The following is a 22,462-nucleotide window of genomic DNA, read 5'->3' as shown; positions in this document are numbered from 1 at the left end:
TCCCTGTTCTCAAGGCATCACTGTTCAGTCAGGAGACAGTACACGAACCAATTCCTGCAGTGCATCGGGTGGGTGAAGACCCGGGTCTCTCCAGGCGTAGTGGGAGAAGGGAGTGACTGCTCTGAGTGGAAGGGCCAGAGGGGAGACAATCTGAACCGCAGCCTGAAGTACGAACGAACGTCAGGCAAGGAGGTGGGGGAGGGGCCTGAGAGCAGTTCGGTATGCCCAGGGCCTAAGGTACAAGGGGCTGGGGGATGAGGTGGAGAGGCAGGAAGCCCAGATCATGAGGGCTCCAGGTGCTTGGGCAGTGACATGATTAGACCTGCATATCGGAAAGGGCACTTTAAAGGCAGCGGTGGAAGGAACGAGTTGGAAGGTAAGGACTTCCGCAGCAAGCAGGTCAGATGAACCCACCAACTATGAAAGGGGTGCTTGGGACAGAGGAGCCCAAATTCAGATTCAGGAGCTGAATCTCACGAGAGACATAGAGAGAGAGGAGCTGAGAACCAGTAAGTCCTGACCTGGGAGACCAAGAATAAAGGAGGAAAAGCAGTCTGGGACAGGGGGCAGGCAGAAGAGAATACGTCTGATTTTGAACAAACCAACCTCAAGATGTTTGCAGAACACCCAGGCAGGCAGTTGTACATAAAGCTCTGGGAATTCAGAGAGGAAACAAGGCAAAAGATAGAGATTTGAAAGTTATCAGCATGTCGTGACACACATTGAGACAAAAGTGGATCCAAAGCCAAATATACAGTGAAGATTCAAATTCAAAGTTAAGAGGCAATTTTATCAGACAGCAATATGAAATCCAGCACATATCAGTTTTAGATCAGCGCTTCTTAACCAAGGACAATTTTACCCACCGGGGGACATCTGACTGTATCTGGAGACATTTTTGTTTGTCACGACTTGGGGGAGAAGGGTGAGATGCTACTGGTATCTAGTGGGGAGAAGCCAGGGATGCTGCTAACCATCCTCTAATGGACAGGACAGTTCCCTACAACAAATTATCCAGCCCAAAAGAGTGCTGAGGCTGAGAAACCCTGTCCCAGGCAGGAAGCGCTCAATAACAATTTGCTGGGCAAAAGGCTGACACTCGGCTCCTCTGGAGCTGCTCTGCCAGGCACAGACATAAAATAAGATGCGTTGTGGAAGGCTGAGCCTGGCTCTGCCTTTCAGAGAATCTTTTAAATACCTGAAGGAGTAAAGAAGAATTTCTCAGAGACCATTATTCTGGAAAGAAGTAATGTTAATCTCTAACAATAAATAAACACGATTTGACTTTTTGGAACATGTTTGTGCAATACTTATCAAGCACGTTATAAATGTACATGCTTTCTGGGAATCAATCCTGAGAGAATAACCCAAAAGACTGGAAAGATCACATGCAAGATATTTACTATAACTTTCCAACTCACTTTATGAGGTCAGTATTACCCTGTTAACAAAACAAGAAAAAGCCATCACAAGAAAACTATAGATCAACATACCTTACGGACACAGACACAAGTCCTCAAGAAATGCTTGCAAGCCAAATCCAGAAGTATATAAAAAGGAGTGTACAACATGACCAAGTAGGATTTACCCCAGGAAAATAAGGTTGGTTCAACATACAAACATCAATCAACATGATACACCATATTAATAGAATGAGGAAAAAACCTCCACGATTATCTTGATAGATGGAGAAGTGGATGAAATTCAATATCCTTTTCACGATAAAAACTAGGAATAGAAGGTAGCTTCCTCAACTTGCTAAAGGGCATCTACAAAAACCCCACAGCTAGGGGCTGGCCCCGTGGCCGAGTGGTTAAGTTCGCGCGCTCCGCTGCAGGCGTCCCAGTGTTTCGTTGGTTCGAATCCTGGGCGCAGACATGGCACTGCTCATCAAACCACGCTGAGGCAGCATCCCGCATGCCACAACTAGAAGGACCGACAACGAAGAATATACAACTATGTACTGGGGGGCTTTGGGGAGAAAAAGGAAAAAAATAAAATCTTTAAAAAAAAAAAAAACCCACAGCTAACTCATACTTAGTGATGAAAGACCACAAGCTTCTCCCCTAAGATCAGGAACAAGACAAGGATGTCTGTTCTCACAACTTCTGTTCAACACTGTACTGGAAGTTCTAGCCAGGGGCAGTTAGGCAAGAAAAAGAAAGAAAAGATATCCAAACAGGAAAGGAAGTAAAACTATTTCTATTTGCAGATGACCTGATCTTACACAGAGAAAATCCTAAAGAATCCACAAGAAAACTATTAGAGCTAATAAATGAGTTACTCAAGGTTGCAAGACACAAGACATATATAAAATCACTGTATTTCTACACACTAGCAATGAACAATTTGACAATGAAATTAAAGAAAACAATTCCATTTACAAGAGCATCAAAAAGAATACATAGGAATAAATTTAACAAAACAAGTACAAAACTTGTACACTAAAAACAGTTGTAAACACTGTTGAAAGAAATTAAAGAGGACCTAAATAAATGGAAAGACATCTATGTCATGGATTGGAAGACTTAAGATGGCCTCCAAATGGATTTGTAGATTTAGTGCAATCCCTATCAAAACCCTAACTGCCTTTTTTTTGCAGAAATGGACAAGGTGATCCTGAAATTCATATGGAAACGCAAGGGATCCAGACTAATCAAACCAATCTTGAAAAAGAGCAAAGTTGGAAGACTCTACTTCCCAATTTCAAAACTTACTACAAAGCCACAGTAATCAAGTCATGGGTACTGGCACAAGGATAAAAATACAGATCAATGCAGTAAAATTGAGAGTGGAGACATAAACCCATACATCTATAGCCAACTGATTTCTGTCAAAGGTCCAAGACCATTCAATGGGGGAAAGAATCATCTTTTCAACTGCTGTGACAACTACACATTCACCAGCAAACAACATATTTGGATCTCTACTTCACAACGTATACAAAATTAACTCAAATGTATCCAAGATCTAAAACTATAAACCTCTTTGAGGAAATAAAGGTATAAATAATCATGATCTTGGATCAGCAATGGTTTCTCAGATAAGACACTTGAAGCACCAGAAAAAAGATAAATTGGACTTGATCAAAATTAAAAACTTTTGTGCATCAAAGGACACTATCAAGAAAGTGAAAAGACAACCCATAGAACGGGAGAAAATATTTTTAAATCATGTATTTGACAAGGATCTAGTATCCAGAATATATAAACAACTCAACAAGAAAAATAACCCAATTAAAAAATAAGCAAAAAATTTGAAGACGTTTCTTCAAAGATACACAAATGGCCATTTGGATGGCCAAAAGATGCTCAACATCAGTAGTGATCAAGTAGACACAAATTAAGACCACAATAAGATACCGCTTCATACCCACCAGGATGGCTATAACAAAAAAAAACAGATTAAGTACTGCGAGGTGAGGATGTGGAGAAACTGGAACCCCCATACACTGCTGGTAGAAACGTAAAATCCTGTGGCCACTTTGGAAAACAGTTTGGCAGTTCCTCAAAAGGTTCAACAGAGTTACCATAGGACCCAGCAAAACCCAGTAGAAATGAAAACATATGGCCACACAAAAATTTGGACAGTAATGTTCACGACAGCATTATTCATAATTGCCCCAGAGTGGAAACAACCCAAATTCCCATCAACTGATGAACGGGTAAACAAAATGTGGCGCATCCATGCAACAGGAAGTGAAAAGAAGAAAAAGAATGAAGTACTGATGCATGTGGCAATGTGGAGGAGCCTTGAAAACATTTTGCTGAGTCAAAAGCCGGACACACAAGGGCAGTGTATGATTCAATGTATATGAAACCTCCAAATCTCTAGCAGAGGCAAATTGAGAGAGACAGAAAGCAAGAGATAGGGAGATATGTTTCCAAGGTTTGGGGGGGGGAGGGGAGAGGGCAGGGAAAGGAGAGTGACAATTGGTACAAGGGTCCTTGTTTTTTTTAAAGCTTCTACAAAGGCTATTTTTCTGTTATGAATAACTGCTTTTTCTAGTTATCCCAAACGAGTTGATAAGGGCTCTGATTTAACTGTTTCATATTTTCAGGAAAAAGTGTTACTATTATACACTTTTATTAACTAGGTAGTAGGCTGGTAAAATTTCTACAGAATTTTAAATGATTTATGATGTTCCATGTGTACTTGTTCATGTTTTCTTAGGCAACATTCCACCAAATTACTAGCTTTCCAAAAGCTGTAGTACGGCATATTAATATATGCAGCAGCTTTACTTGTTTTAAAACCAGAATCGGGTTGTGACTTTCATTTAAATTAAAACCTATGCTTTATGCATTTGTAAAACTGATATATTGGTGTCCTATTTCTTTTATTGTTTTGATTACACACTTGAAAGATAAATTTACACACTGAATAATGAAACTTGATGTTTCGGTATAAGTTTAAAAAGAAAACTTGTCTTTTACTTAAAGCTTCATGGGGGGGGCTGGCCCAGTGGTACAGCGGTTAAGCTCGCACCTTCCCCTTCTCGGCAGCCCAGGGTTCGCTGGTTCAGATCCCAGGTGCGGACACGGCACCGCTTGGCAAGCCATGCTGTGGCAGGCGTCCCACATATAAAGTAGAGGAAGACGGGCAAGGATGTTAGCTCAGGGCCAGCCTTCCTCAGCAAAAAGAGGAGGATTGTCGGCAGATGTTAGTCCAGGGATAATCTTCCTCAAAAAAAAAAAGCTTCATGGAATAGAATTCATATTTAATTGGAACAACTAGACAGGATGCTTTTCTGGAGTCAACCTAAAGGAAGCTAAGTGGAAGAGGCAGATCTTTTAGTTTCTGTTATCTACTTACTATAGGACTCCCAGCCAGCTACAGTGCATTAATATGAAATACTTTGAAATTCATAATCTAAAAGAAGGGGGGGACTTATAATAAATTCACAGATCACTAGGTAGGAGGTTGATGTGACTCAGTGTGTAATATTTTTTAAAACTTTCATTTTGGGTCAGCATAAGTTTAATTTTTTCTCTTTTCAGTTAGCATTTCATTTTGAAGTTTAACACAGTAAGCTTGTACACAATTTTATAATTTAGTAATCCCGGATTCTGAGTCGTTTTAAGACAAAAATGGAAACGAAAAGTGTGCTTAGGAGAACTAATTTTCTTCTTCTGTAACATCTAACTCTTCAGCCTCTGCTTGCTGATCCTTTCTTAGTTGATAGGTGGACACTTGCCCTGTTCCAGACACACACTTAGCTAAGGCACCCCGGAAAAGGCACCCCTGAATCTGCTCTTGCAGTATCTAAATGAGATGGATAATCTGGCGGATACCTAGAGCTTCTGAAAACCTCCGAATATCCTCCTCATCAATCTTTTGCATATTTTGGTAGGTATCAGTGTTTACGTCTAAAGCTTTGCTGTGAAGAGCATTTCAACAGTGATAAACTCTGAAAACACAGTCTTAATATCCTTTATCTGCTGCTTTTCCAAACTGCCAGTGGTTTCCTCCAGGTGGGAGCTGTCTGGGCAGCTCTCTGTAAGTGGGTTCTGCCGTAAAACACAAGTCCATCGACGGCTTGCTGCCTTGTCCTTTCCCATCTCGCGAACTGCTCAGCTTCTCCACTCCTTGCGTTCATGTTGCTGACGTCGTCCAGTTCGTTTTGACAACGGTTCCAGGAGCTTTCCACGGTTCCGCTCCTTTGGCTGCAAATCGTTCAACCTCGGCATGTCGATACCCCGAAGTCTGGCAAACTCCTGCGCCGTCTTTCAGGCCCTGCTTCGCAGCCGGGCTCTCCGGAGAGGCCTGCTCGTGCAGCTCGCTCACCTGGGGCCGCTCCGCCGCTCGGTCTGGCAGTTTCCCGCACAGGAGCAGCAAAGACGGCGGCGCCCAGCTCCCCGGAATGCTGGCGCGTCCCGCAGGGGCCAGGACAATTGGCCCTCCCCTCCCCCAAGGCGCCATTTCGGCCGGCCGCAGGATCCCTACGGTGCGGGCCGGAGATGGCCGGCTGGACCTCGTCCCAGGTCCCACCTCCCAGAGGGAGCTCCAGTGCCTCCAAGGTGCCTCGGCCGCAGGGCGGCTTCTTGGGCTGATGAAAATGTTCGGGAATAAGATCGTAGTGATGGTCACACAACCTCGCGAATATACTACAAAACCCCCTCGAAGTGTATACCTTAAAACGGCAACTTTTATGGTATGTGAAATATATACCTCAAAACCAAAAAAGATTTACTACAGCAGTACTATAATATTTAAAAGGGCGAAACATCCTTAATGTCGAACAACAGGGGAATTCAGATGATAGAGACGAGGGGACCATGACGTGGAAAGCCTAAGGCCATTGGTTTTAAAGCCAAATAGAAAACCGTGTCTAGGAGAAGCCTGCCATGCCCACCCCGCGTTTTAACTTTATTTTACAAATGAGGAAACTGAGCCTGAGCGGGCTAACGATCGTGCCCAGAAAGACAGTGGGTGGTGGACAAAAGGCTCCACCCCTGCTGGTGTGGGCCCTGGGCTTGGCTACCCACGGGACACCGCCTCAAGCACCAGGGTCAGTGTTACTTAAAACTAAAGTTTGGGGCTGTGGGATTTTGTTTGGTTCCTCCAGGACGTTGTCGCATCAGTGTCCTTTCCCTCTTGTCTGATTGACAAGACAATGTCTGTGGACCACCCCACGCCCACCAAAGGGAAGGGGGTATCATGGTTCTGAGGTCAGCGGGGGGCCCGACGAGGCTTCCCGAACCCCGCAAGTGCTAGGGTAGAAAAGGTGGCCTTGTCACTAACACACGACTCGGTGTGCAGGTTAACTCGGAAAGCTTGGGTTCAACCCGGGGCTCCACTACTCACTAGTCTGTGAGTTACCTGGGGCAGGTAACAAGTTCATCAGGCCCCTTTCTGAGCCCGACAAAGGGACTACTACCCACCTCACGGGGCTGGTGCGCGGAAAAGTCAGTTAACGCTTGGAGAGCTGTTCGCGCAGCGCCTGGCGCGCGGAAAGCGCCCGACACGCCTTAGCCGTTCTGCAGACCTGCCTGAAAAAGTCACCCACAACCTGAGCTTCCAGGTAAACCGCCGCCGAGGGCCCGCAGTCCAGCCACTAGGAGGTGCTGGGTGGCACCTTCAGCATCAGAGTTTAGAAAAATGCGCCTTCGGGTCAGACACCGAGCGGCAACACTCGGCGCTCCCCTCCCCCGTGTTTACGGCTGCAGATCGGACACGACACTCGGGGTTCCCTCCCCCGTGTTGACAGCTGCAGATCGGACACGACACTCGGGGTTCCCTCCCCCGTGTTTACGGCTGCAGATCGGACACGACATCGGGGTTCCCTCCCCCGTGTTTACGGCTGCAGATCGGACACGACACTCGGGGTTCCCTCCCCCGTGTTTACGGCTGCAGATTCGACCCGACACTCGGGGTTCCCCTCCCCCGCGTTTACCGCTGCAGATCCGACTTGACAGGACAGACCGGCTCCAAGCGCCCACGAAGCCCACCCGCCCGGAGGCCGCCGGCCCAGCCCCCGCCCACGCCACGGTCAGGCCTGCGTTCCACGTGCTCGGCTCCTCCCCGCCCCTTTCTCGGGCCTTACCCCACACCCCTATCCCACCCTGGGCTCTGAGGGGGACGCAGCAGGAGCCCCCGGACCAACGCCAACGGTCACCCAAACGGGCACAGACTCACTTGATTAGAGGGTCCTTTCTGCCTCTCCCTCGGATTCACGCTCGGGCTCAGCAGGAATACCAGCGAAGCGTGGAAGGACCCGGAAAGACCAACCTAGAGCGTCCGCCAGTTAGTTGCGCCGGTTCTTGTGTTGCCGCAGCGGATAGGGCCATCGCGGCCGCCCCTTCCTTCTCATTGGACGCAGTTTCTGTCTGTCTACATCAATAGGGTGGATCCTACGGAGAGGGCGGGGACTGAGGGTTCGGCTCCGCCCAGGCATGGCGAAGAGGCCGCGTGTCGACAAGGCGTGCCTGGGCCGGGCGCGCTGGGGGCGGGGCCGGGCGCCCTGGGGCGGGGCTGGAGGCTGAGTTCGTAATTCAGGAGGTCCGAGGTGGCTGGTGCCGCAGCGGTGGGTATCCCACCCAGCGCCGAGAATCTTCCCTGCCCGCAGGCGATTGGTCCACCCTGGAGCAGTCCTCTCGCTGCTCGGGTCCATTATCTTCAAAACTGAGACTTGGGGAGGAGGAAGGGTTGTGTTATGGGAAGGATGATGGAGGCTCTGAGATGAGGGAGAGCCAAAGGGACAGGGTGACGTCTTCGGCAGTGACCGCAGGTGGCTGAGGCTGGTGACCCTAGGTCTGCGTGGCTTCAAGGTGCAGAGGGGCGTGCCCTGAACTGCAGTCAGGAGGCCTGGGTTCTGGGTCTAGATCTGTTTCCTACTTGCTGTGTGACCTAGGGCGAGTCTCTTCCTTTGCTGCGCCTTGATTTTTTTCTGTTAAAACAAGCAAGTTGATCTAACATTCTCATGTCTCCAGAGTAAAGTTTGTTCATACAGTCAATATTTCCAGAATGTTCTCTGCGTGCTGTGCCTTTTCCAGTTAGCAGCTGACAGCCGTCAGATCTAAAAGGAAAACAGAAGGTTGTGATGGGCACTTGGCCAGAAGTGATAGTTTTGTGAGAAGAGCTGGGTTGATTAGGCCAGGCTTGGTTCTTGCCACTAGAAGGCCTGGTACGCTGTGTGCTGGGTTAACCCAGGCCCCTGCGAGTGGCTGGACCCATTAGAAAATAGGTTGTGGAGTTTATCAATCGTACCCATGTGTGAAAGCATTTCAGTCAATAACAAAGAAGGTAGGATTTTCGGCTCTCAAGGAATTTACAAACAAATGCAGGGTGTGGAGTGCGGAAAGGTGGTGCTCTCAAGGAATTTACAAACAAATGCAGGGTGTGGAGTGCGGAAAGGTGGTGAAGGGAACCGGGGAAGTGAGTATAGTCAGAATGAAAAACAGCTTCAAGAAGCTTGAGAGGAGAAAGAAAGAAATTCTAAGCTGAACAACCAACCTGACTGGAGCGTGCTCAAGGAATAGTGAGGCATTCATTTTGGCTGGATGGGAGGGGAGTCTTGAAAGCAAAACCAAGCAAGGTCGGTTGGGTCAAATGTCAAAGAAACCAGCAGGCTTTGAGAGTTGGGAACTAGAGCTGCGCTTTGGGGAAATCACCCGGGCAGCACCCTAGGAGAGGTTGGAGAGGAGAGATTGTGGAAGTCGGCTGGGGGGCTTGTCAGGAGCTTACTGCAGCAACCGTCCCGTGAAAGGCAGGCAGAGCTGAACCAGAGGGTCAGCAGCTGGGATGGAAGGGAGGGGTGGGTGGGAGAGCATTTCAGAGGGAGAATCTGCTACTTGAACTCTTTGGGGGGAGTCAAACTGGATTCTAAGCTGAAGATGGGGGTGGTCACTGGAGGAAGTCAGACGGGCTTGGCTTCGGGCTTGCTGAGTGAGTGAACGGCAGCCAGCCAGCCAGCCAGCTCTTTTGAATTCCTGTGAGGGAACAGTGGGGTTGGCACCCGATGTGCCTTGGGACCTGCAATAGGCACACTGAGAAAAAGGTTAAAGAACACTCGCAAGTCAATGCACAAAGGAAGCTTAGCCTTGGGCGAGTCGTGTGGCATCTCGGAACCTCAGTTTCCTCAGAGGTAAAATGAGGACCATGATAAGGTGGTGAGGAGTAAATGTCCCGATTGTAAAGCGCCTCACAGCTTAGTCTCCACTCCCAGCGCTTAAGCACCCTCTTATGAGGATGGCTTGGTATCTAAATGGTGCATGTTACCATCAAAGTAAAACTAATCCCTTTTTTCTATTTCATCCCCAGAATTGGAAGCCAAGGCAAATAAAAATTTTTCTTTGAAATGGCATCTAAAATGAATCGACATTAAAGTTGACTACTCAAAAAATAAACAATACTTTTATAGTCCTTGTCATGTGCCACATATTTTCTGAGCGCTTTCCATATATTCATTCTTCTAATTAGAACAACCCTGTGAGGTAGATGCTATTAATATCACCACTTCACTGATAAAGCGAGTCACAGAGAGGTTAAGGAACTTGCTCAAGGTCACACAGCTGGTGTGTGGCCTGAGTTAGGCAGTCTGGTTCCAGAGTTTGTGCTCTCAAGGCAAAAACTGTCAAAATGAAAGTCAAAAGACATACTCCGATTTGGTATAAAATATTTACAACTCATTTCACTGAAAAGAGCTAATTTTCCTAATACATAAAATATTCCTACAAATAATAGAAAAATGAGCGGTGTCTATGCCAACTATACAGAAAAGGAAGTAATCATGAAAGGATGCTCAACCTCACTCAATATAAGGGAAATGTAATTTAAAACTCCTCTGACATATCCTTTTCCATGACCAGATAGGCAAAATCCAGAGGTTTGTTAATGCTCAGGCTCTCATATGCTCTCCAAGGGAGACACTTTAGCAGAATATCAATATTTCGGTGGTCTAGTGGTGAAGATTCGGTGGTCTCACCCCACCATGGCTTGAGTTTGTTTCCCGTCAGGGAACCACACCGTGGGTCTGTTGCTGGTCATACTGTGGCGTCTGCATGTGGCTGTGATGCTGAAAGCTATGCCACCGGTATTTCAAATACCAGCAGGGTCACCCATGGTGGACAGGTTTCAGTGGAGCTTCCAGACTAAGACAGGCTGGGAAGAAGGACCTGGCCATACAATTCCAAAAAAACTGTCCATGAAAACCCTGTGAATAGCAGCAGAGTGCTGTCTGATAGAGCGCTGGGAGGTGAGAGGATGGCACAAAAAGACTAGGCAGGGTTCTGCTCTGCTGTCCACAGGGACACTAGGAGTCAGAATCCACTCAATGGCGCTAACAACAAAAATCAATATTTATCTAAATTAAATGTGCACATACCTTTGACCTAGCAATTACATTGCTAGGAATTCATCCTAAAAATATATTTGCTTATGTGCAAAGTGACTTAGCATTGTATAATAGCGAAAGTTTGGAAGCCATCTTAATGCCCATTAGTAGGAGACTAATTTAAAAAAATGATGGCAGATTCATTTAGTGGAATACTGTGCACTGAAAAGAAAAAGGATGAGGAGGCTCTTCTTATAGCGATATAAAACTACCTCCAAGATAGATTCTTGGTGAAAAAAGCAAGGTCAAGAATAGTATGTAAAGTATTGTATAGGGTGAAAAATGTGTGTGTGTGTGTGTGTGTATCACCCTGGAATGATTCATAGGAAACTGATAATATCCCTTAACTCTAGGGAGGGGACCTGGGTGGTTAAGAGACGGGCATGGGAGGGAGGGAGCTTTTTACTGTGTGCCTCATTGTACCTTTCCAATTTTGACTATATGAATATATTACCTATTAAAATAAAATTTAAATGTTAATTAAAATGAATCAGTGCATTATGTACAGCAACCAACTGCAAAAGTTGTCCATTTTAAGAGGTAACTTGTAAACTTGTTGCTAAAGGAACCAGGATGCCTGTCAAATCCCATCCTGAAGACACTGATCCAAAATATAATCAATACAAGAGAAACATAGTCAAATTAACATGTCCATTGTGTGATAACAGTCCATCCAGAGGCCAGAAAAAAGATCCTTCTCATCAGAATTTGTCCATGTTTGTTCAGTGATATCCAAGGGATGTGAATGTCTTGGTCACTGGCAGTCTGACTCCAGAATAATTCTCCAGTTCCTTTCCTAGCGTGAATTAAATATCCCACAAAACTCTCCAAACCCCTGTGAATGATTACATGTTCACTATACTGCTGATGACTGATTCTACTACAGTAGGGACAGTAATTCTGGATAGGAGGGACCCCAGGGTAATGGGCAAGAATATTCTAGACACCAGGAAGTTCTGTATCCCAGTAATAATTGGTATTCTATGAGCTTGGGTAAACTGAAGCAGTTTCCAAGGATCTGGTCCAAGTAACTGATATCATCAGATGTTGGAACCCACAAACTCAAGGACAAGACTTGTGGTGACTCTAAAATATTATTCTTAGCTAGTTAGCAGCCTGACCAATTGAACAATTAACAATACATGTTTGATGCAGAAAAATTAAACAGAAAAGCACAAAGTAAAAAACAATCCAGATGACCTAGGTTAAGTCTATTCCTCCAAAAAAGCCACTGTTAACATCTGGATGTCTTTATTTCTAAGCATGTGTTCATTGTAGTTGTTTATATAGTTCGTTAATTCATTCAACAAATATTTATTGAACACTTGGAATGCAATGCCTGTTCTAGGTGCTGGAGATTTAGTTGTATTTATTTTTAATAATAGTAAAAAATTCTATTTTTCTATCTATCTATCTAAATATCTTGAAAACCTTGAGTTGATACTGTAGAGGAGGAAGAAATTTTCCTTTACCTTTCTAGGTTCTTCTGGCTGGTCTCAGAATTAAATTGACATGAGACAATAGCAGGAGAAAATCACACAAATTTAATAACATGTATACATTGGAGAAAACGTAACATGTATCCAGGAAAACTGAGTAACTTGCCAAAATGGCTGAAGCACTGCCTTAAATACCATCTTCAGCCAAAGACAAAGGAGGATATTGAGAGCAGTGGCTTGGGACTTCAACAGGAGGAAGGCAATTCACGTGGAGATGGAAAAGCAAGTGTTTGGTAAACAAATGTTTGCCATGCCTTGCAAAGACAATGTGACCCGGAGAGGACTTTGATCAAATGGGCTTTGCCAGGTTCCTCCCTGTCTATTACATCTAGTTTATATTACACTATCGTTATCTATGGTGTTAGCTCTTTCCTGAAATAGGCCTTCAATCTTAAATTCTTTTAGGCATTTAGGGAGTAGGTCAAAGTTTCTGTCTGAGTCTTTTGTTCTTAAAAATAATCAAGCCAAAGAGATACATTTTGGGGTGGCAAATTCTTATCCCCCAGAACACCAACACTTCCAATTCCAATGCATCACCACAGGGCTCATTGAGTTTTCTCCCCTTCCGTATTCGTATATCCCTTCTCCAACAGTGAACTTCCCATTATCTTTAATCTATTTACTTATTTGGTCAATCCCTCTATATATAGCCATACATACAGGAGTCTCTGCCCCCTCTCCTTCCCGAGTGCAGATGCCCTCCTAACCCCACACAGGCTCTGAGGACCTGCACTGGGCCATACTCTCCACCGCAACCAAAGAGGATATCTTCTTCACTTCTCTTGAACTTCAACACTCCATGTGAAGATATAGATTTGGACAAAATCCTTGCTTCCAAGGAGCTTATATTCTAACGATGGGGGAGGAGGAACAAAGCAATAAAAATAAAGCATCAGGTAATGATAAGTGCAATGAGAAAATAAAACAGGATAATGTGATAAGAAGTGGCTAGGGTGCCACTGTGGGTTGGTGATGTGTTGATTCTTGTCTCTTTATGCCCCACCCCCATCCTTCTTTGCCCTGCTTTCTGCATGTCTACAAAATGCATTGCATTGGCTCCTCTTCTACCTGCCTTCCGATTGAGTTCAACCGTAGGAGATAGGCAGGTGGGAAGGGAGAGAAATGCCTCCCTGCTTTGGTCTGTATTTTCTGGCGGTGGCATCTTCTCAGGCTCCAGAAATCCGTTCCCTCCCCTCGTCCCTTCAAGCTCCCTGGTGGTAGTAGCTTCCTGCTGTTGCTGGCATGTGGGTGCCCCGATGGCCTTGCTTCTCTTTACCCTGCTGACACCTTTGTTAATAGTTCCTTCACCAAAGTCTCCTGAACCGTCCGAGCTGGATTCTATTTCAGGAAAGGGCTCTTTGAGGAAATGACTCTTTTTATTTAAACAATTATTGTGAACCATTTTTTTAGGTCAATATATATTCTTATGCAGTATGATTTTCAAAAACTCAGTCTAATCAGTTAAAAAAGGAAAACATTAACCAGGCTTGTCTTTCTGGAATTGAGTGCAGAATCCATTCCCTTCTTGTCCCGCCTCTGACCTGAGTGCTAAGTAGCTTGAGTTGTTTCTTTTTTTTAAAAAAAAGATTGGCGCCTGAGCTAACAGCTGTTGCCAATCTTCTTTTTGTTTCTTCTCCCCAAATCCCCTAGTACATAGTTGTATATTCTAGTTGTGAGTGCCTCTGGTTGTGCTATGTGGGACGCCGCCTCAGCATGGCCTGATGAGTGGTGCCATGTCTGCGCCCAGGATCTGAACCAGCGAAACCCTGGGCCGCCAAAGCAGAGCGTGTGAACTTGACCACTTGGCCACGGGCCGGCCCCTTGAGTTATTCTTTACAGGAGGCGATAGGCCTGCTCTTGTGACTCTCCCCTACCAGACATCCAGCTGACTCAAATAATGCCGTGTTTGGCTTCTTTATGATACAGAACTGTATTTCCTGCATCAGGCTTGCCCTCAGCTGTGCATTTCTCTACTCCGTGCCCTAGGGAGGGGCCTCAGCCATTAGGAGTCAATGGAGCCCTTGGACACACAGTCTACTGCAGGAGCCTACTTTTTCCACCTTCTTTTATTACATTGTCTACTTGGTGCCAAGAATTGTGCTTCCATTTGGAGGATCCTTCAAATAATTTTTAAAACTTTTTCCCCCTCTGCTAAGCATTGACAAGCCTGGGGTCTTCCAAGGATGGTCGAGTTTGGAGAATGAGAAGGGGCTTGCAGGAAGAGTACCTCTCGATAGCTTCCACGAGCATCATTCACTTCCTCAGCAACATAGAAGAACATGAAAAAGATATGCATTGTTTCCCAAGGCTGGCTTTATCAGTGTCAACAGCTTTATAGACATAAGAAGTTATAGATTGAGAGAAGGAAAAAAAAATCCTGCAGAATAAGAGCAGGAAAAAAAAAATTGAGGCATGTAATTGTTCCAAATCCTATTGCATCGGGCTGGTTTCTTCTGCGTTTGAATTTCAGTTTAACACTCACAGGAAGATTGCCTTTAGGGGCCATGGAGAAGGGAGTGGGGAAGAATTCGGTTTCAGTTTAACCTTGGGAAACTGCAGAACTGAATTCATCAAGAAACTCATGTGTGCATGTGCCCGGGAAGGCTTTTTTGAAAATCTTGGCATGTTCTTCCTTACCCGAGGAGAGGACATAAGGGCCTGGACTTAGCTTTCCTGCTATTTCTGGGATCACATATGTAGAAAATCACATAACCCAAAAAGGCTAACGTAAGGAACCTCTTCAGTACCAAATTGTGCTCCCCGCCCCCCAACTCCCAGATGAATCCACACTGAAAGCTCCAGGCTTTCATAGAATTAATTTCTTCCTTGTTCTGTGCCAAATTTGACTACCTAGTCCTCTGTTATGCTTTAAAAAAGGTAATTTGAGGTGCTGTGACTCCACCTTTCCAGATTAGAAAAATATTACCCTGTGGATAAATGAGAATATATTTGAAGGTGTTTTGTATGTTGGGAGGGAGACACTTTATAATTGTTGCTTATTATTGTTAGCCATCACTTGAAATACAGCCTAGTGGTTAAGACTGTGTGCTATGGAGCCAGTTGGCCTGTGTTCAAAATCCTGTTCCTTCACAATATAGCTGTGGGAACTTGGGCACATTACTTGGCCTCTCTGAGCCTCAGTTTCCCCAACTGAAAAATGAAGATACTATGGGTATCTGCCTCATTGTGAGGATTAAATGTTCTTGGATCGTGCAAAGCACTTAGAACAGTCTGTGATCCACAGCGAGCAGTTGAGAATTCAGTGACACCGAACCCAAAAAGTTGCATGATAACCCTTCACAGAGTTGGGAATCCCAGCAGCTTAGCTGGAGCCCCGTGAGAAAGAGCTGGGATGGTAAAGGAGAGCTGCAGAGGGAGGTCTCCCAGGCATCTGTCTTCCCGTTCCGAGGCATGGCTGTGAGTTCCTACCTCTCCTCCAAAGGGGCGGCTCCTTCAGACAAGGCTAAGTGTCAGCCATGGTGGGCTTCTGCTGCAAAAGCTTTAAGCACTTCATCTTACAGTGGAGGTTTCAGCAAAAGAAGCTTCTCTTTCTATAAATGGCTGCTTCTCACCGCACCTCTGTGGACAGTGTCTAATGATGGGGTTGGCTCGTTTTCTGGAACCAAATAAACATTTCTTCCCACTAGCCCCATGGTGACAGTGCCAGTATTAATGAGCTGCAGCGTTGCCCATCGCTGCAGGAGCCAGTAGGGAAGCCCTGATAGAGCTCTGTTTATTGCCAGGGGAGATGTCAGAGGCAGAGAAAGCACAGCTGGGGCTTCCAGGCCCCAGCAGATCGTGCAGTGCAGGCAGCCAGGGCAATCATTCTTAGACTTGTGAACTCAGGAAATAAATTCCAAGAGGAATAAAAACGGGTGAGACAAAGGATTTGGGGTCTACAATTTAGAGTCGTTTTTCAGGTTTCTGAAATTTTGAATAAGTTAAGGTAATATGGTAGTGCAATTGAAAGCACTCTTCCTAAGCAGGAAGCAATTTGAGCAATTCCCTATTAAGGAACAAGCTCTGAGCTGGTTTCCTTATCAGAGACTGCACTCTTGGTGGAACCCTGCACTCTCTGGTGCTCAGTAAATATGCACTGTAGGGGCTGCGAATTGGCTGAGTGCTTGCGGAGATCTTCAGAATGAACAGGGTCCATCGCAGTGCAACATGCACAGAAGATACGCTGTGACAAAATCCGTTGGTTCCTTAACTAAACCAGTATCCGCAAACACACTGAGATTGTGCACGACCAGTTGGTTGGCAGAGAATACTGAACTTACACGAACATGAGATTGCTACAGAAATAGGCGCTTTTCAGAATTAGCCTATGGCAGCCTGGACCTTCCATCACAAAGCATTTGTAGGTGCTGGTTTTAGGTGAGGATGTTTTGAGCTAGATGGACTGAGATTTGCAGATAAGTGAATATCCTGAACGTTTTGTGCAAAGCATCAGAAACCCAGTCAGGTTAGCACAAGCCAAAGTGGAATTTAGTGAAAGGATTCTGGGATATGTCATGGTGTCTGTGAGGAGGTGACACTGGAATCAGAAACTGGAATGTCAGGCACCCAGGTGATTTTCTCTCTGCCTCTTGAGCGCTGCGTGATCTCTCATTTCTGCTCCTCTCTGCACATCGGATTGTTCTTGACACAAATCTCTACAGCCTTGTGCCCCCTCTGATGAGCAGTAGAATAAAATATAAAAGGTGTAATAATGCTTTAGAAATGAGAAAGTATAACTAAAAAACTCTATGGAAAAGAGGCCTCTGCCAAAAAAAAGTAGAACCCAAAGTTTAAGGAAAATGAAGAAAGATTCAGATCTCCTTAGCATCAGTGGGCATCACCAGGACATAAGAGGGAGAAAATGTCCAGGACCCCCGATTATAATAACAGGATAATAGAGGGAACTGGGACTGTTAGTGAGCGGGACTCTGAGTGAGGTACCTGGTAGGAACTGAATGGAGTCAGGAGAGGGAACAGAAGAAGGAGAGGCTTTTATAGTGTATAAATACCAAAACCAGGTCTGTGTGCTTGACAGCTTTTTGATTTCTGCAGGCCTGTCCTGCTGATTCAGGTCGAGGCAATACGGGTAATAAATTGGGCATGTCCTTCCAGCCTCACCCTTTCTTCTGGTTGGCACTGATACTCAGAGAAAGCTGGCCTGGAAAAGGTGAAAAATATCTTGTAGGAATAAAGGCCAGATTTAGTCCAAAAATCATTAAGTAAAGCTAAGCAAGGTAGACATCCATGTTATGGGGGTGTCAGTGGCCTGGCACTGGGTGTTGGAGCCTGAGTGGGGCAAGGAGGGCACTGGCACAGGGGAGGGGATGCAGCGGGGGCCGTGGTGGACCAGTATGGGGTGTCAAGCCAGAGTAGGGTGAGGAGGGCATATAGATGGGGGATGGATGTCAGTGATGTTAGCAGCAGTGTCAGCCCAGTGTGGGGTAAAGAGGATCTCTACTCAGCTGGGGGGTGAGCTGGGGAGGATGTGAAGGGCACTGATAGGAGACTGGCTACATACTCGGGCAGGAGTGGGGGGGTCGGGGCCAGGGTAAGGATTGATCTGTATTAGTTTGCTATGGCTGCCGTAACAAAATGCTGTAGATGGGTAACTTTAAACAACGGGAATTTATTTCTCACACTTCTAGAGGCTAGAAGTCCAAGATCAAAGTGTCGGCAAGGTTGGTTTCTCCTGAGGCCTCTCTCCTCAGCTTGCAGGTGGCTGCCCTCTCCCTGTGTCCTCACATGGCCTTTCCTCTGTACGCACATTCCTGGTGTTTCTCTGTGTGTCCAAATTTCCTCTTCTTATGAGGACCCCAGTCAGATTGGATCAGGGCCCACCCTAATGGCCTCGTTTTAACTTAACCACATCTTTAAAGGCCCTATCTCCAAATATAGTCACATTCTGAGCTACTAGGGGGTTAGGGCTTTAACATGTGAATTTTGGGGAGACACAATTCAGCTTAAAATGTGATCCAATTAATCAATATATTGAGAGTAAGGGGAGACAGTGTTCTCACTGTCGGAGAAGGGAGCTGTAAATTTAGAAAGATAGAAAACTAGATTGGAATTGAGGTATTAAAGTGAAATCATGATTTTCAATATAGATATAAAGAAAAATAAATACAGGTGTAAATATGTGTGTGGGTGTACATATATTCCCTGCCTGTGACCAATGAGAGGGCCAGGAACAACAACACCTTAATAGCAAGAAGCACACCTAGCGTTCAGATCTTGGTTCCTAAGTATTCTTTTCTTTTCTTTTCTCCCCAAAGCCCCAGGGCATGGCTGTATATCCTAGTTGTAAGTCCTTCTAGTCCGTCCATGTGAGCCACTGCCACAACATGGCAACTGATAGATGCATGATGTGGTTCCATGCCTGGGAAGCAAATCCGGGCTGCCGAAGTGGTGAGTGCCAAACTTTAACCCCTAGGCCATCAGGTCTGGCTCACCATCATTCATTTTGATTCTCAAATAGTCCTGGATTTGGCCAGTAGGAGCCCCTTCAAATTGGATATTCTAAATTCATCTTAGACTTTCTCTGCCCTAACCCTGGGATCTGCCATTTCTAAAAAAATTAAAAAAAAAAAATTAGTTCCTTTTATTAGAAAGTAATATTTAGGGAGCCAGCCCTGATGGTCTAGTGGTTAAAGTTTGGTGCTCTCTCTCACTGCTTTGGCGCCCCAGGTTCACTTCCCGTGGAACCACACCACCCATCTGTCAGTTGCCATGCTGTGGCGGCATCTTACATAGAAAAACTGGGACAACTTACAACTAGGATATGCAACTATGCACTGGGGCTTTTGGGAGAAAAAAAAAAGAGGAAGTCTGGCTACAAATGTTAGCTCAGGGCCAATCTTTCCCTGCCCCTCCCCCCCCCAAAAATGATGGTAGTAACAGGTTCTAACCCACTGAAGAATAGGAATCATTGAGTCCATACTGAAATAAGTAACTCAATGAATAAGTAAATGAAGAGAGGAGAAATTTTTTTCTTACAGTAGAATGCCAATGAATAAACGGAGAAAAGATGATGGAGTCAGAATATCACTGTTTGGCAACCATGACAGTAATAATTAATTCAGCAAAAATAATCAATGGATGCTAAAACTGGAGGGCAAAAGTTTAATGAGGTAAGGGTATATACATAATTTCAAAATATCTCCTTGGGGCCGGCCCGGTGGTGCAGCAGTTAAGTTTGCATGTTCCGCTTCAGCGGCCCGAGGTTCGCCAGTTCGGATCCCAGGTGCAGACATGGCGCTGCTTGGCAAGTCATGCTGTGGTAGGCATCCCACATATAAAGTAGAGGAAGATGGGCACGAATGTTAGCTCAGGGCCAGTCTTCCTCAGCAAAAAGAGGAGGATTGGCAGCAGATGTTAGCTCAGGGCTGATCTTCCTAAAAAAAAAAAAACTCTTAAAAAATACTTATTAATCACAAAAAGGGAAGGAGTGATTATACAATGGCAAAACCTGGCAGATACCACCTTAATCAAGTGACCAAAGTTATATACATATATATATTGCCAGCAGTGACACAAATCCAGATTGGGTGCTATCTGATAGGATGCAATGAGAAGAACAGAGCATCACTTTTATAGTGTTCCTGCCAAAAACACATAACCTGAATCTAACCATGGACAAACATCAGACAAACCCATATGGAGGGACATTTTACAACATAATTGTCAAGTAATCTTCAAAAGTTTCAAGATCATGAAAGACGAAGAAAGTCTGAAGAACTGTTCTAGATTGAAGGAGACTAAAGAGAGACAACAATTTAATGCAAGGTGTCATCTGAATTGGATTTCCTAGTGGTCCAGAGGATGTTATTGGAACAACTGGCAAAACTTGAATGGGTCTCTAGATTAGACGGTGATAGTGTCTAATGTTAAATTCCTGATTTTGATGTGTGTATTTGGTTACGTAGGAGAATGTCCTTGTTGGTAAGAACTATACATTAAAGTGCTGGGGTGTGATGGGGCATGATGTTAGCCACTTATGTCCAAACTGTTCAGGGAAACACGAGGTTCTTTGTTCTAGGCTTGCAAATTTCTTCATGTTTAATGTTATTTCTAAGTTACAAAATTATCTAAATAAAAAAAGGAAGGTAAAATAAAGATATTTTATTGGACAAACAAAAACCGAGAGAGTTCACTATCAGCAGACTCATTAAAGGAAATTGTAAAGCATATTTTTTTCAGGCAGAATGAAAGTGAGCTTAGATGGAAGGTTGGAAATAAAGGAAGGAATAAAGAACAAAGGAAGGGGGAAGTAAATGGGTAATCTAGAAGAACACCAACTGTCGAGTTTTAAAACAAAATACATCTCAATAATAACATATAAGTTGGGAGGGGGATATGGGGAGTTAAATATTCTAAAGTTATCTTGAGTTTTCTGGGAAAAAGGTAGATGTGCTGATTATATTAGATTTTGATAAGTCAAGGATGCATATTGTAATTTTTAATGTACACACTACAAGTAAAAGAATAGAAAAACAATACATAACTGCAAAGAATGTAGGAAAATAAAATGACAAAAAATGCTCAGTCCATGCAGAAGAAGACAAAAAGGAGAGAAAAAGGAACATAAAACGTCTGGAACAAGAAGTAAGCATATAAAATACAAGAGATTTTAATCAAGATATGTCAGAATTTACATTAACTGTGTATGGATTCAGTGCTTCAGTTAAAAGAGAAAGATTATTGGACTTGCGGGCCGGCGCTGTGGCCGAGAGGTTAAGTTCATGCGCTCTGCTTTGGTGGCCTAGGGTTTTGCCGGTTTGGATTCCGGGCGCAGACATGGCACCACACCTCAGGCCATACTGAAGTGGCATCCCACACAGCAGAATCAGAAGGACCCACAACCAGAATATACAACTACGTACTGGGGGCTTTTGGGAGAAGAAGAAGAAGAAGAAAGAAAAAGATGGGCAATGGATGTTAGCTCAGGTGCCAATCTTAAAAAAAAAAAAGGATCATTGCACTGGATGAAAAACCAAATCAAACCAAACCCAACTATCTGCTGTTTACAAGAGACACATCCAAAACATAATGATACGAGAAATATGAGGGTCAAAAAAGAGTCAAATTACACCATGTTAACAAGGAGAGACAGTTGTGTGGCTGTGTTAGTATTAAACAACATAGATTTTAAGGCAAAAAGCATAACAAGAAATAAAATAGTCACTTTATAATGATTACAGGTTCAATCTACCAGGGTGATACAACAAATCTACCTTTGAGTGCACCTAATAGTGATGGCTTAAAAATATATAAAACAAAAATTGACAGAACAACAAGAGAAACCAGCAAATCCGTAATAATAGGCTATTTTAACATATGTCTCTCAATACTCAATAGGACAAGCAGACAAAAATCAGTAAGTGTGTGGAAGATTTGAGCAAACTTCATTTAACAGATGTATCAGTATACACAACATCGCATCCAATAACTACAGAATACATTTCCTTTTCAAAACTAGTAATATTTATAAAACTTATTTATATATTGGGCTATAAAGCAAGTCTTGACAAATTTCAAATGGTTGAAATAATAGAGTGTGTGTTTAGTGACCGCAGTGCAATTATGCCAGCAATCAATAACAAAGACATAACTAGAAAATAAATCCCTTTGCATATGTAAACTGTATTAGTCAACTTTAGTTAGGTTATCCTGCAAACAAACAGCCTCAGACTCTCCTTGACTTACATTTATTTCTCATTCCTGTTAATATTGTCACTGTTACAGCTCTGCTCCAAACTGCGGGTTAGCTTCAGATCTGCTTTCTGTCTTTTTATTCTGGGATCCAGACAGAAGGAGTCTCTGTGTCGGATGTACCTTTCCCATGACAGAAGACACTGGAGTGCAAAAGGCCTTACAGACCACACAATCAAATGGGAAGCTCTCCTCCAATACAGCACACATCTGCTCACTAGTCCACTGGGCCAAGAAAGCCACACGGTCAAATGCAAACTCAGTGGGCATGTATTATCCTACTACAGGTTAGGAGGGAGTAAAGAACTGAGAAAAATAATATATGTGTGACTGAAATGAAGAAATACATTTTCAAATAAGCCATGGGTCAAGGAAGAAATCACAATGGACATTAGATTAAAAGATTGAATTAATAGGGGCT

The 22,462-nt window shown here is 44.3% G+C and overlaps 1 protein-coding gene and 1 pseudogene across 9 annotated transcripts in view; both read right to left on the bottom strand.

Annotated features, from left to right (window-relative positions):
* The window catches only part of DCAF4 (DDB1 and CUL4 associated factor 4), a 28,087-nt gene extending 20,298 nt beyond the window's left edge, over nt 1-7,789 (bottom strand). For 2 of the 9 annotated variants that reach the window (XM_044773936.2, XM_070513950.1), the window contains exon 1: nt 7,639-7,789. The gene's annotated coding sequence lies outside the window, so the exon portion shown is untranslated. Of the gene's footprint in view, nt 1-6,884; nt 6,993-7,396; nt 7,416-7,638 lie in introns of those variants that run through there. The other 7 variants (XM_070513947.1, XM_070513948.1, XM_070513951.1 and 4 more) reach the window with 5 other exon arrangements.
* Nucleotides 1,975-5,922, bottom strand: LOC139045800 (CBY1-interacting BAR domain-containing protein 1 pseudogene; annotated as a pseudogene).
* Nucleotides 7,790-22,462: the final 14,673 nt, after the last annotated feature.

This window comes from Equus asinus, chromosome 7 (assembly GCF_041296235.1).
Source record: "Equus asinus isolate D_3611 breed Donkey chromosome 7, EquAss-T2T_v2, whole genome shotgun sequence".
NCBI classification, from domain to species: Eukaryota; Metazoa; Chordata; class Mammalia; order Perissodactyla; family Equidae; genus Equus; species Equus asinus.
Note: the sequence above shows the minus strand (reverse complement) of the source record. Positions and strands in the feature narration are given on the sequence as shown.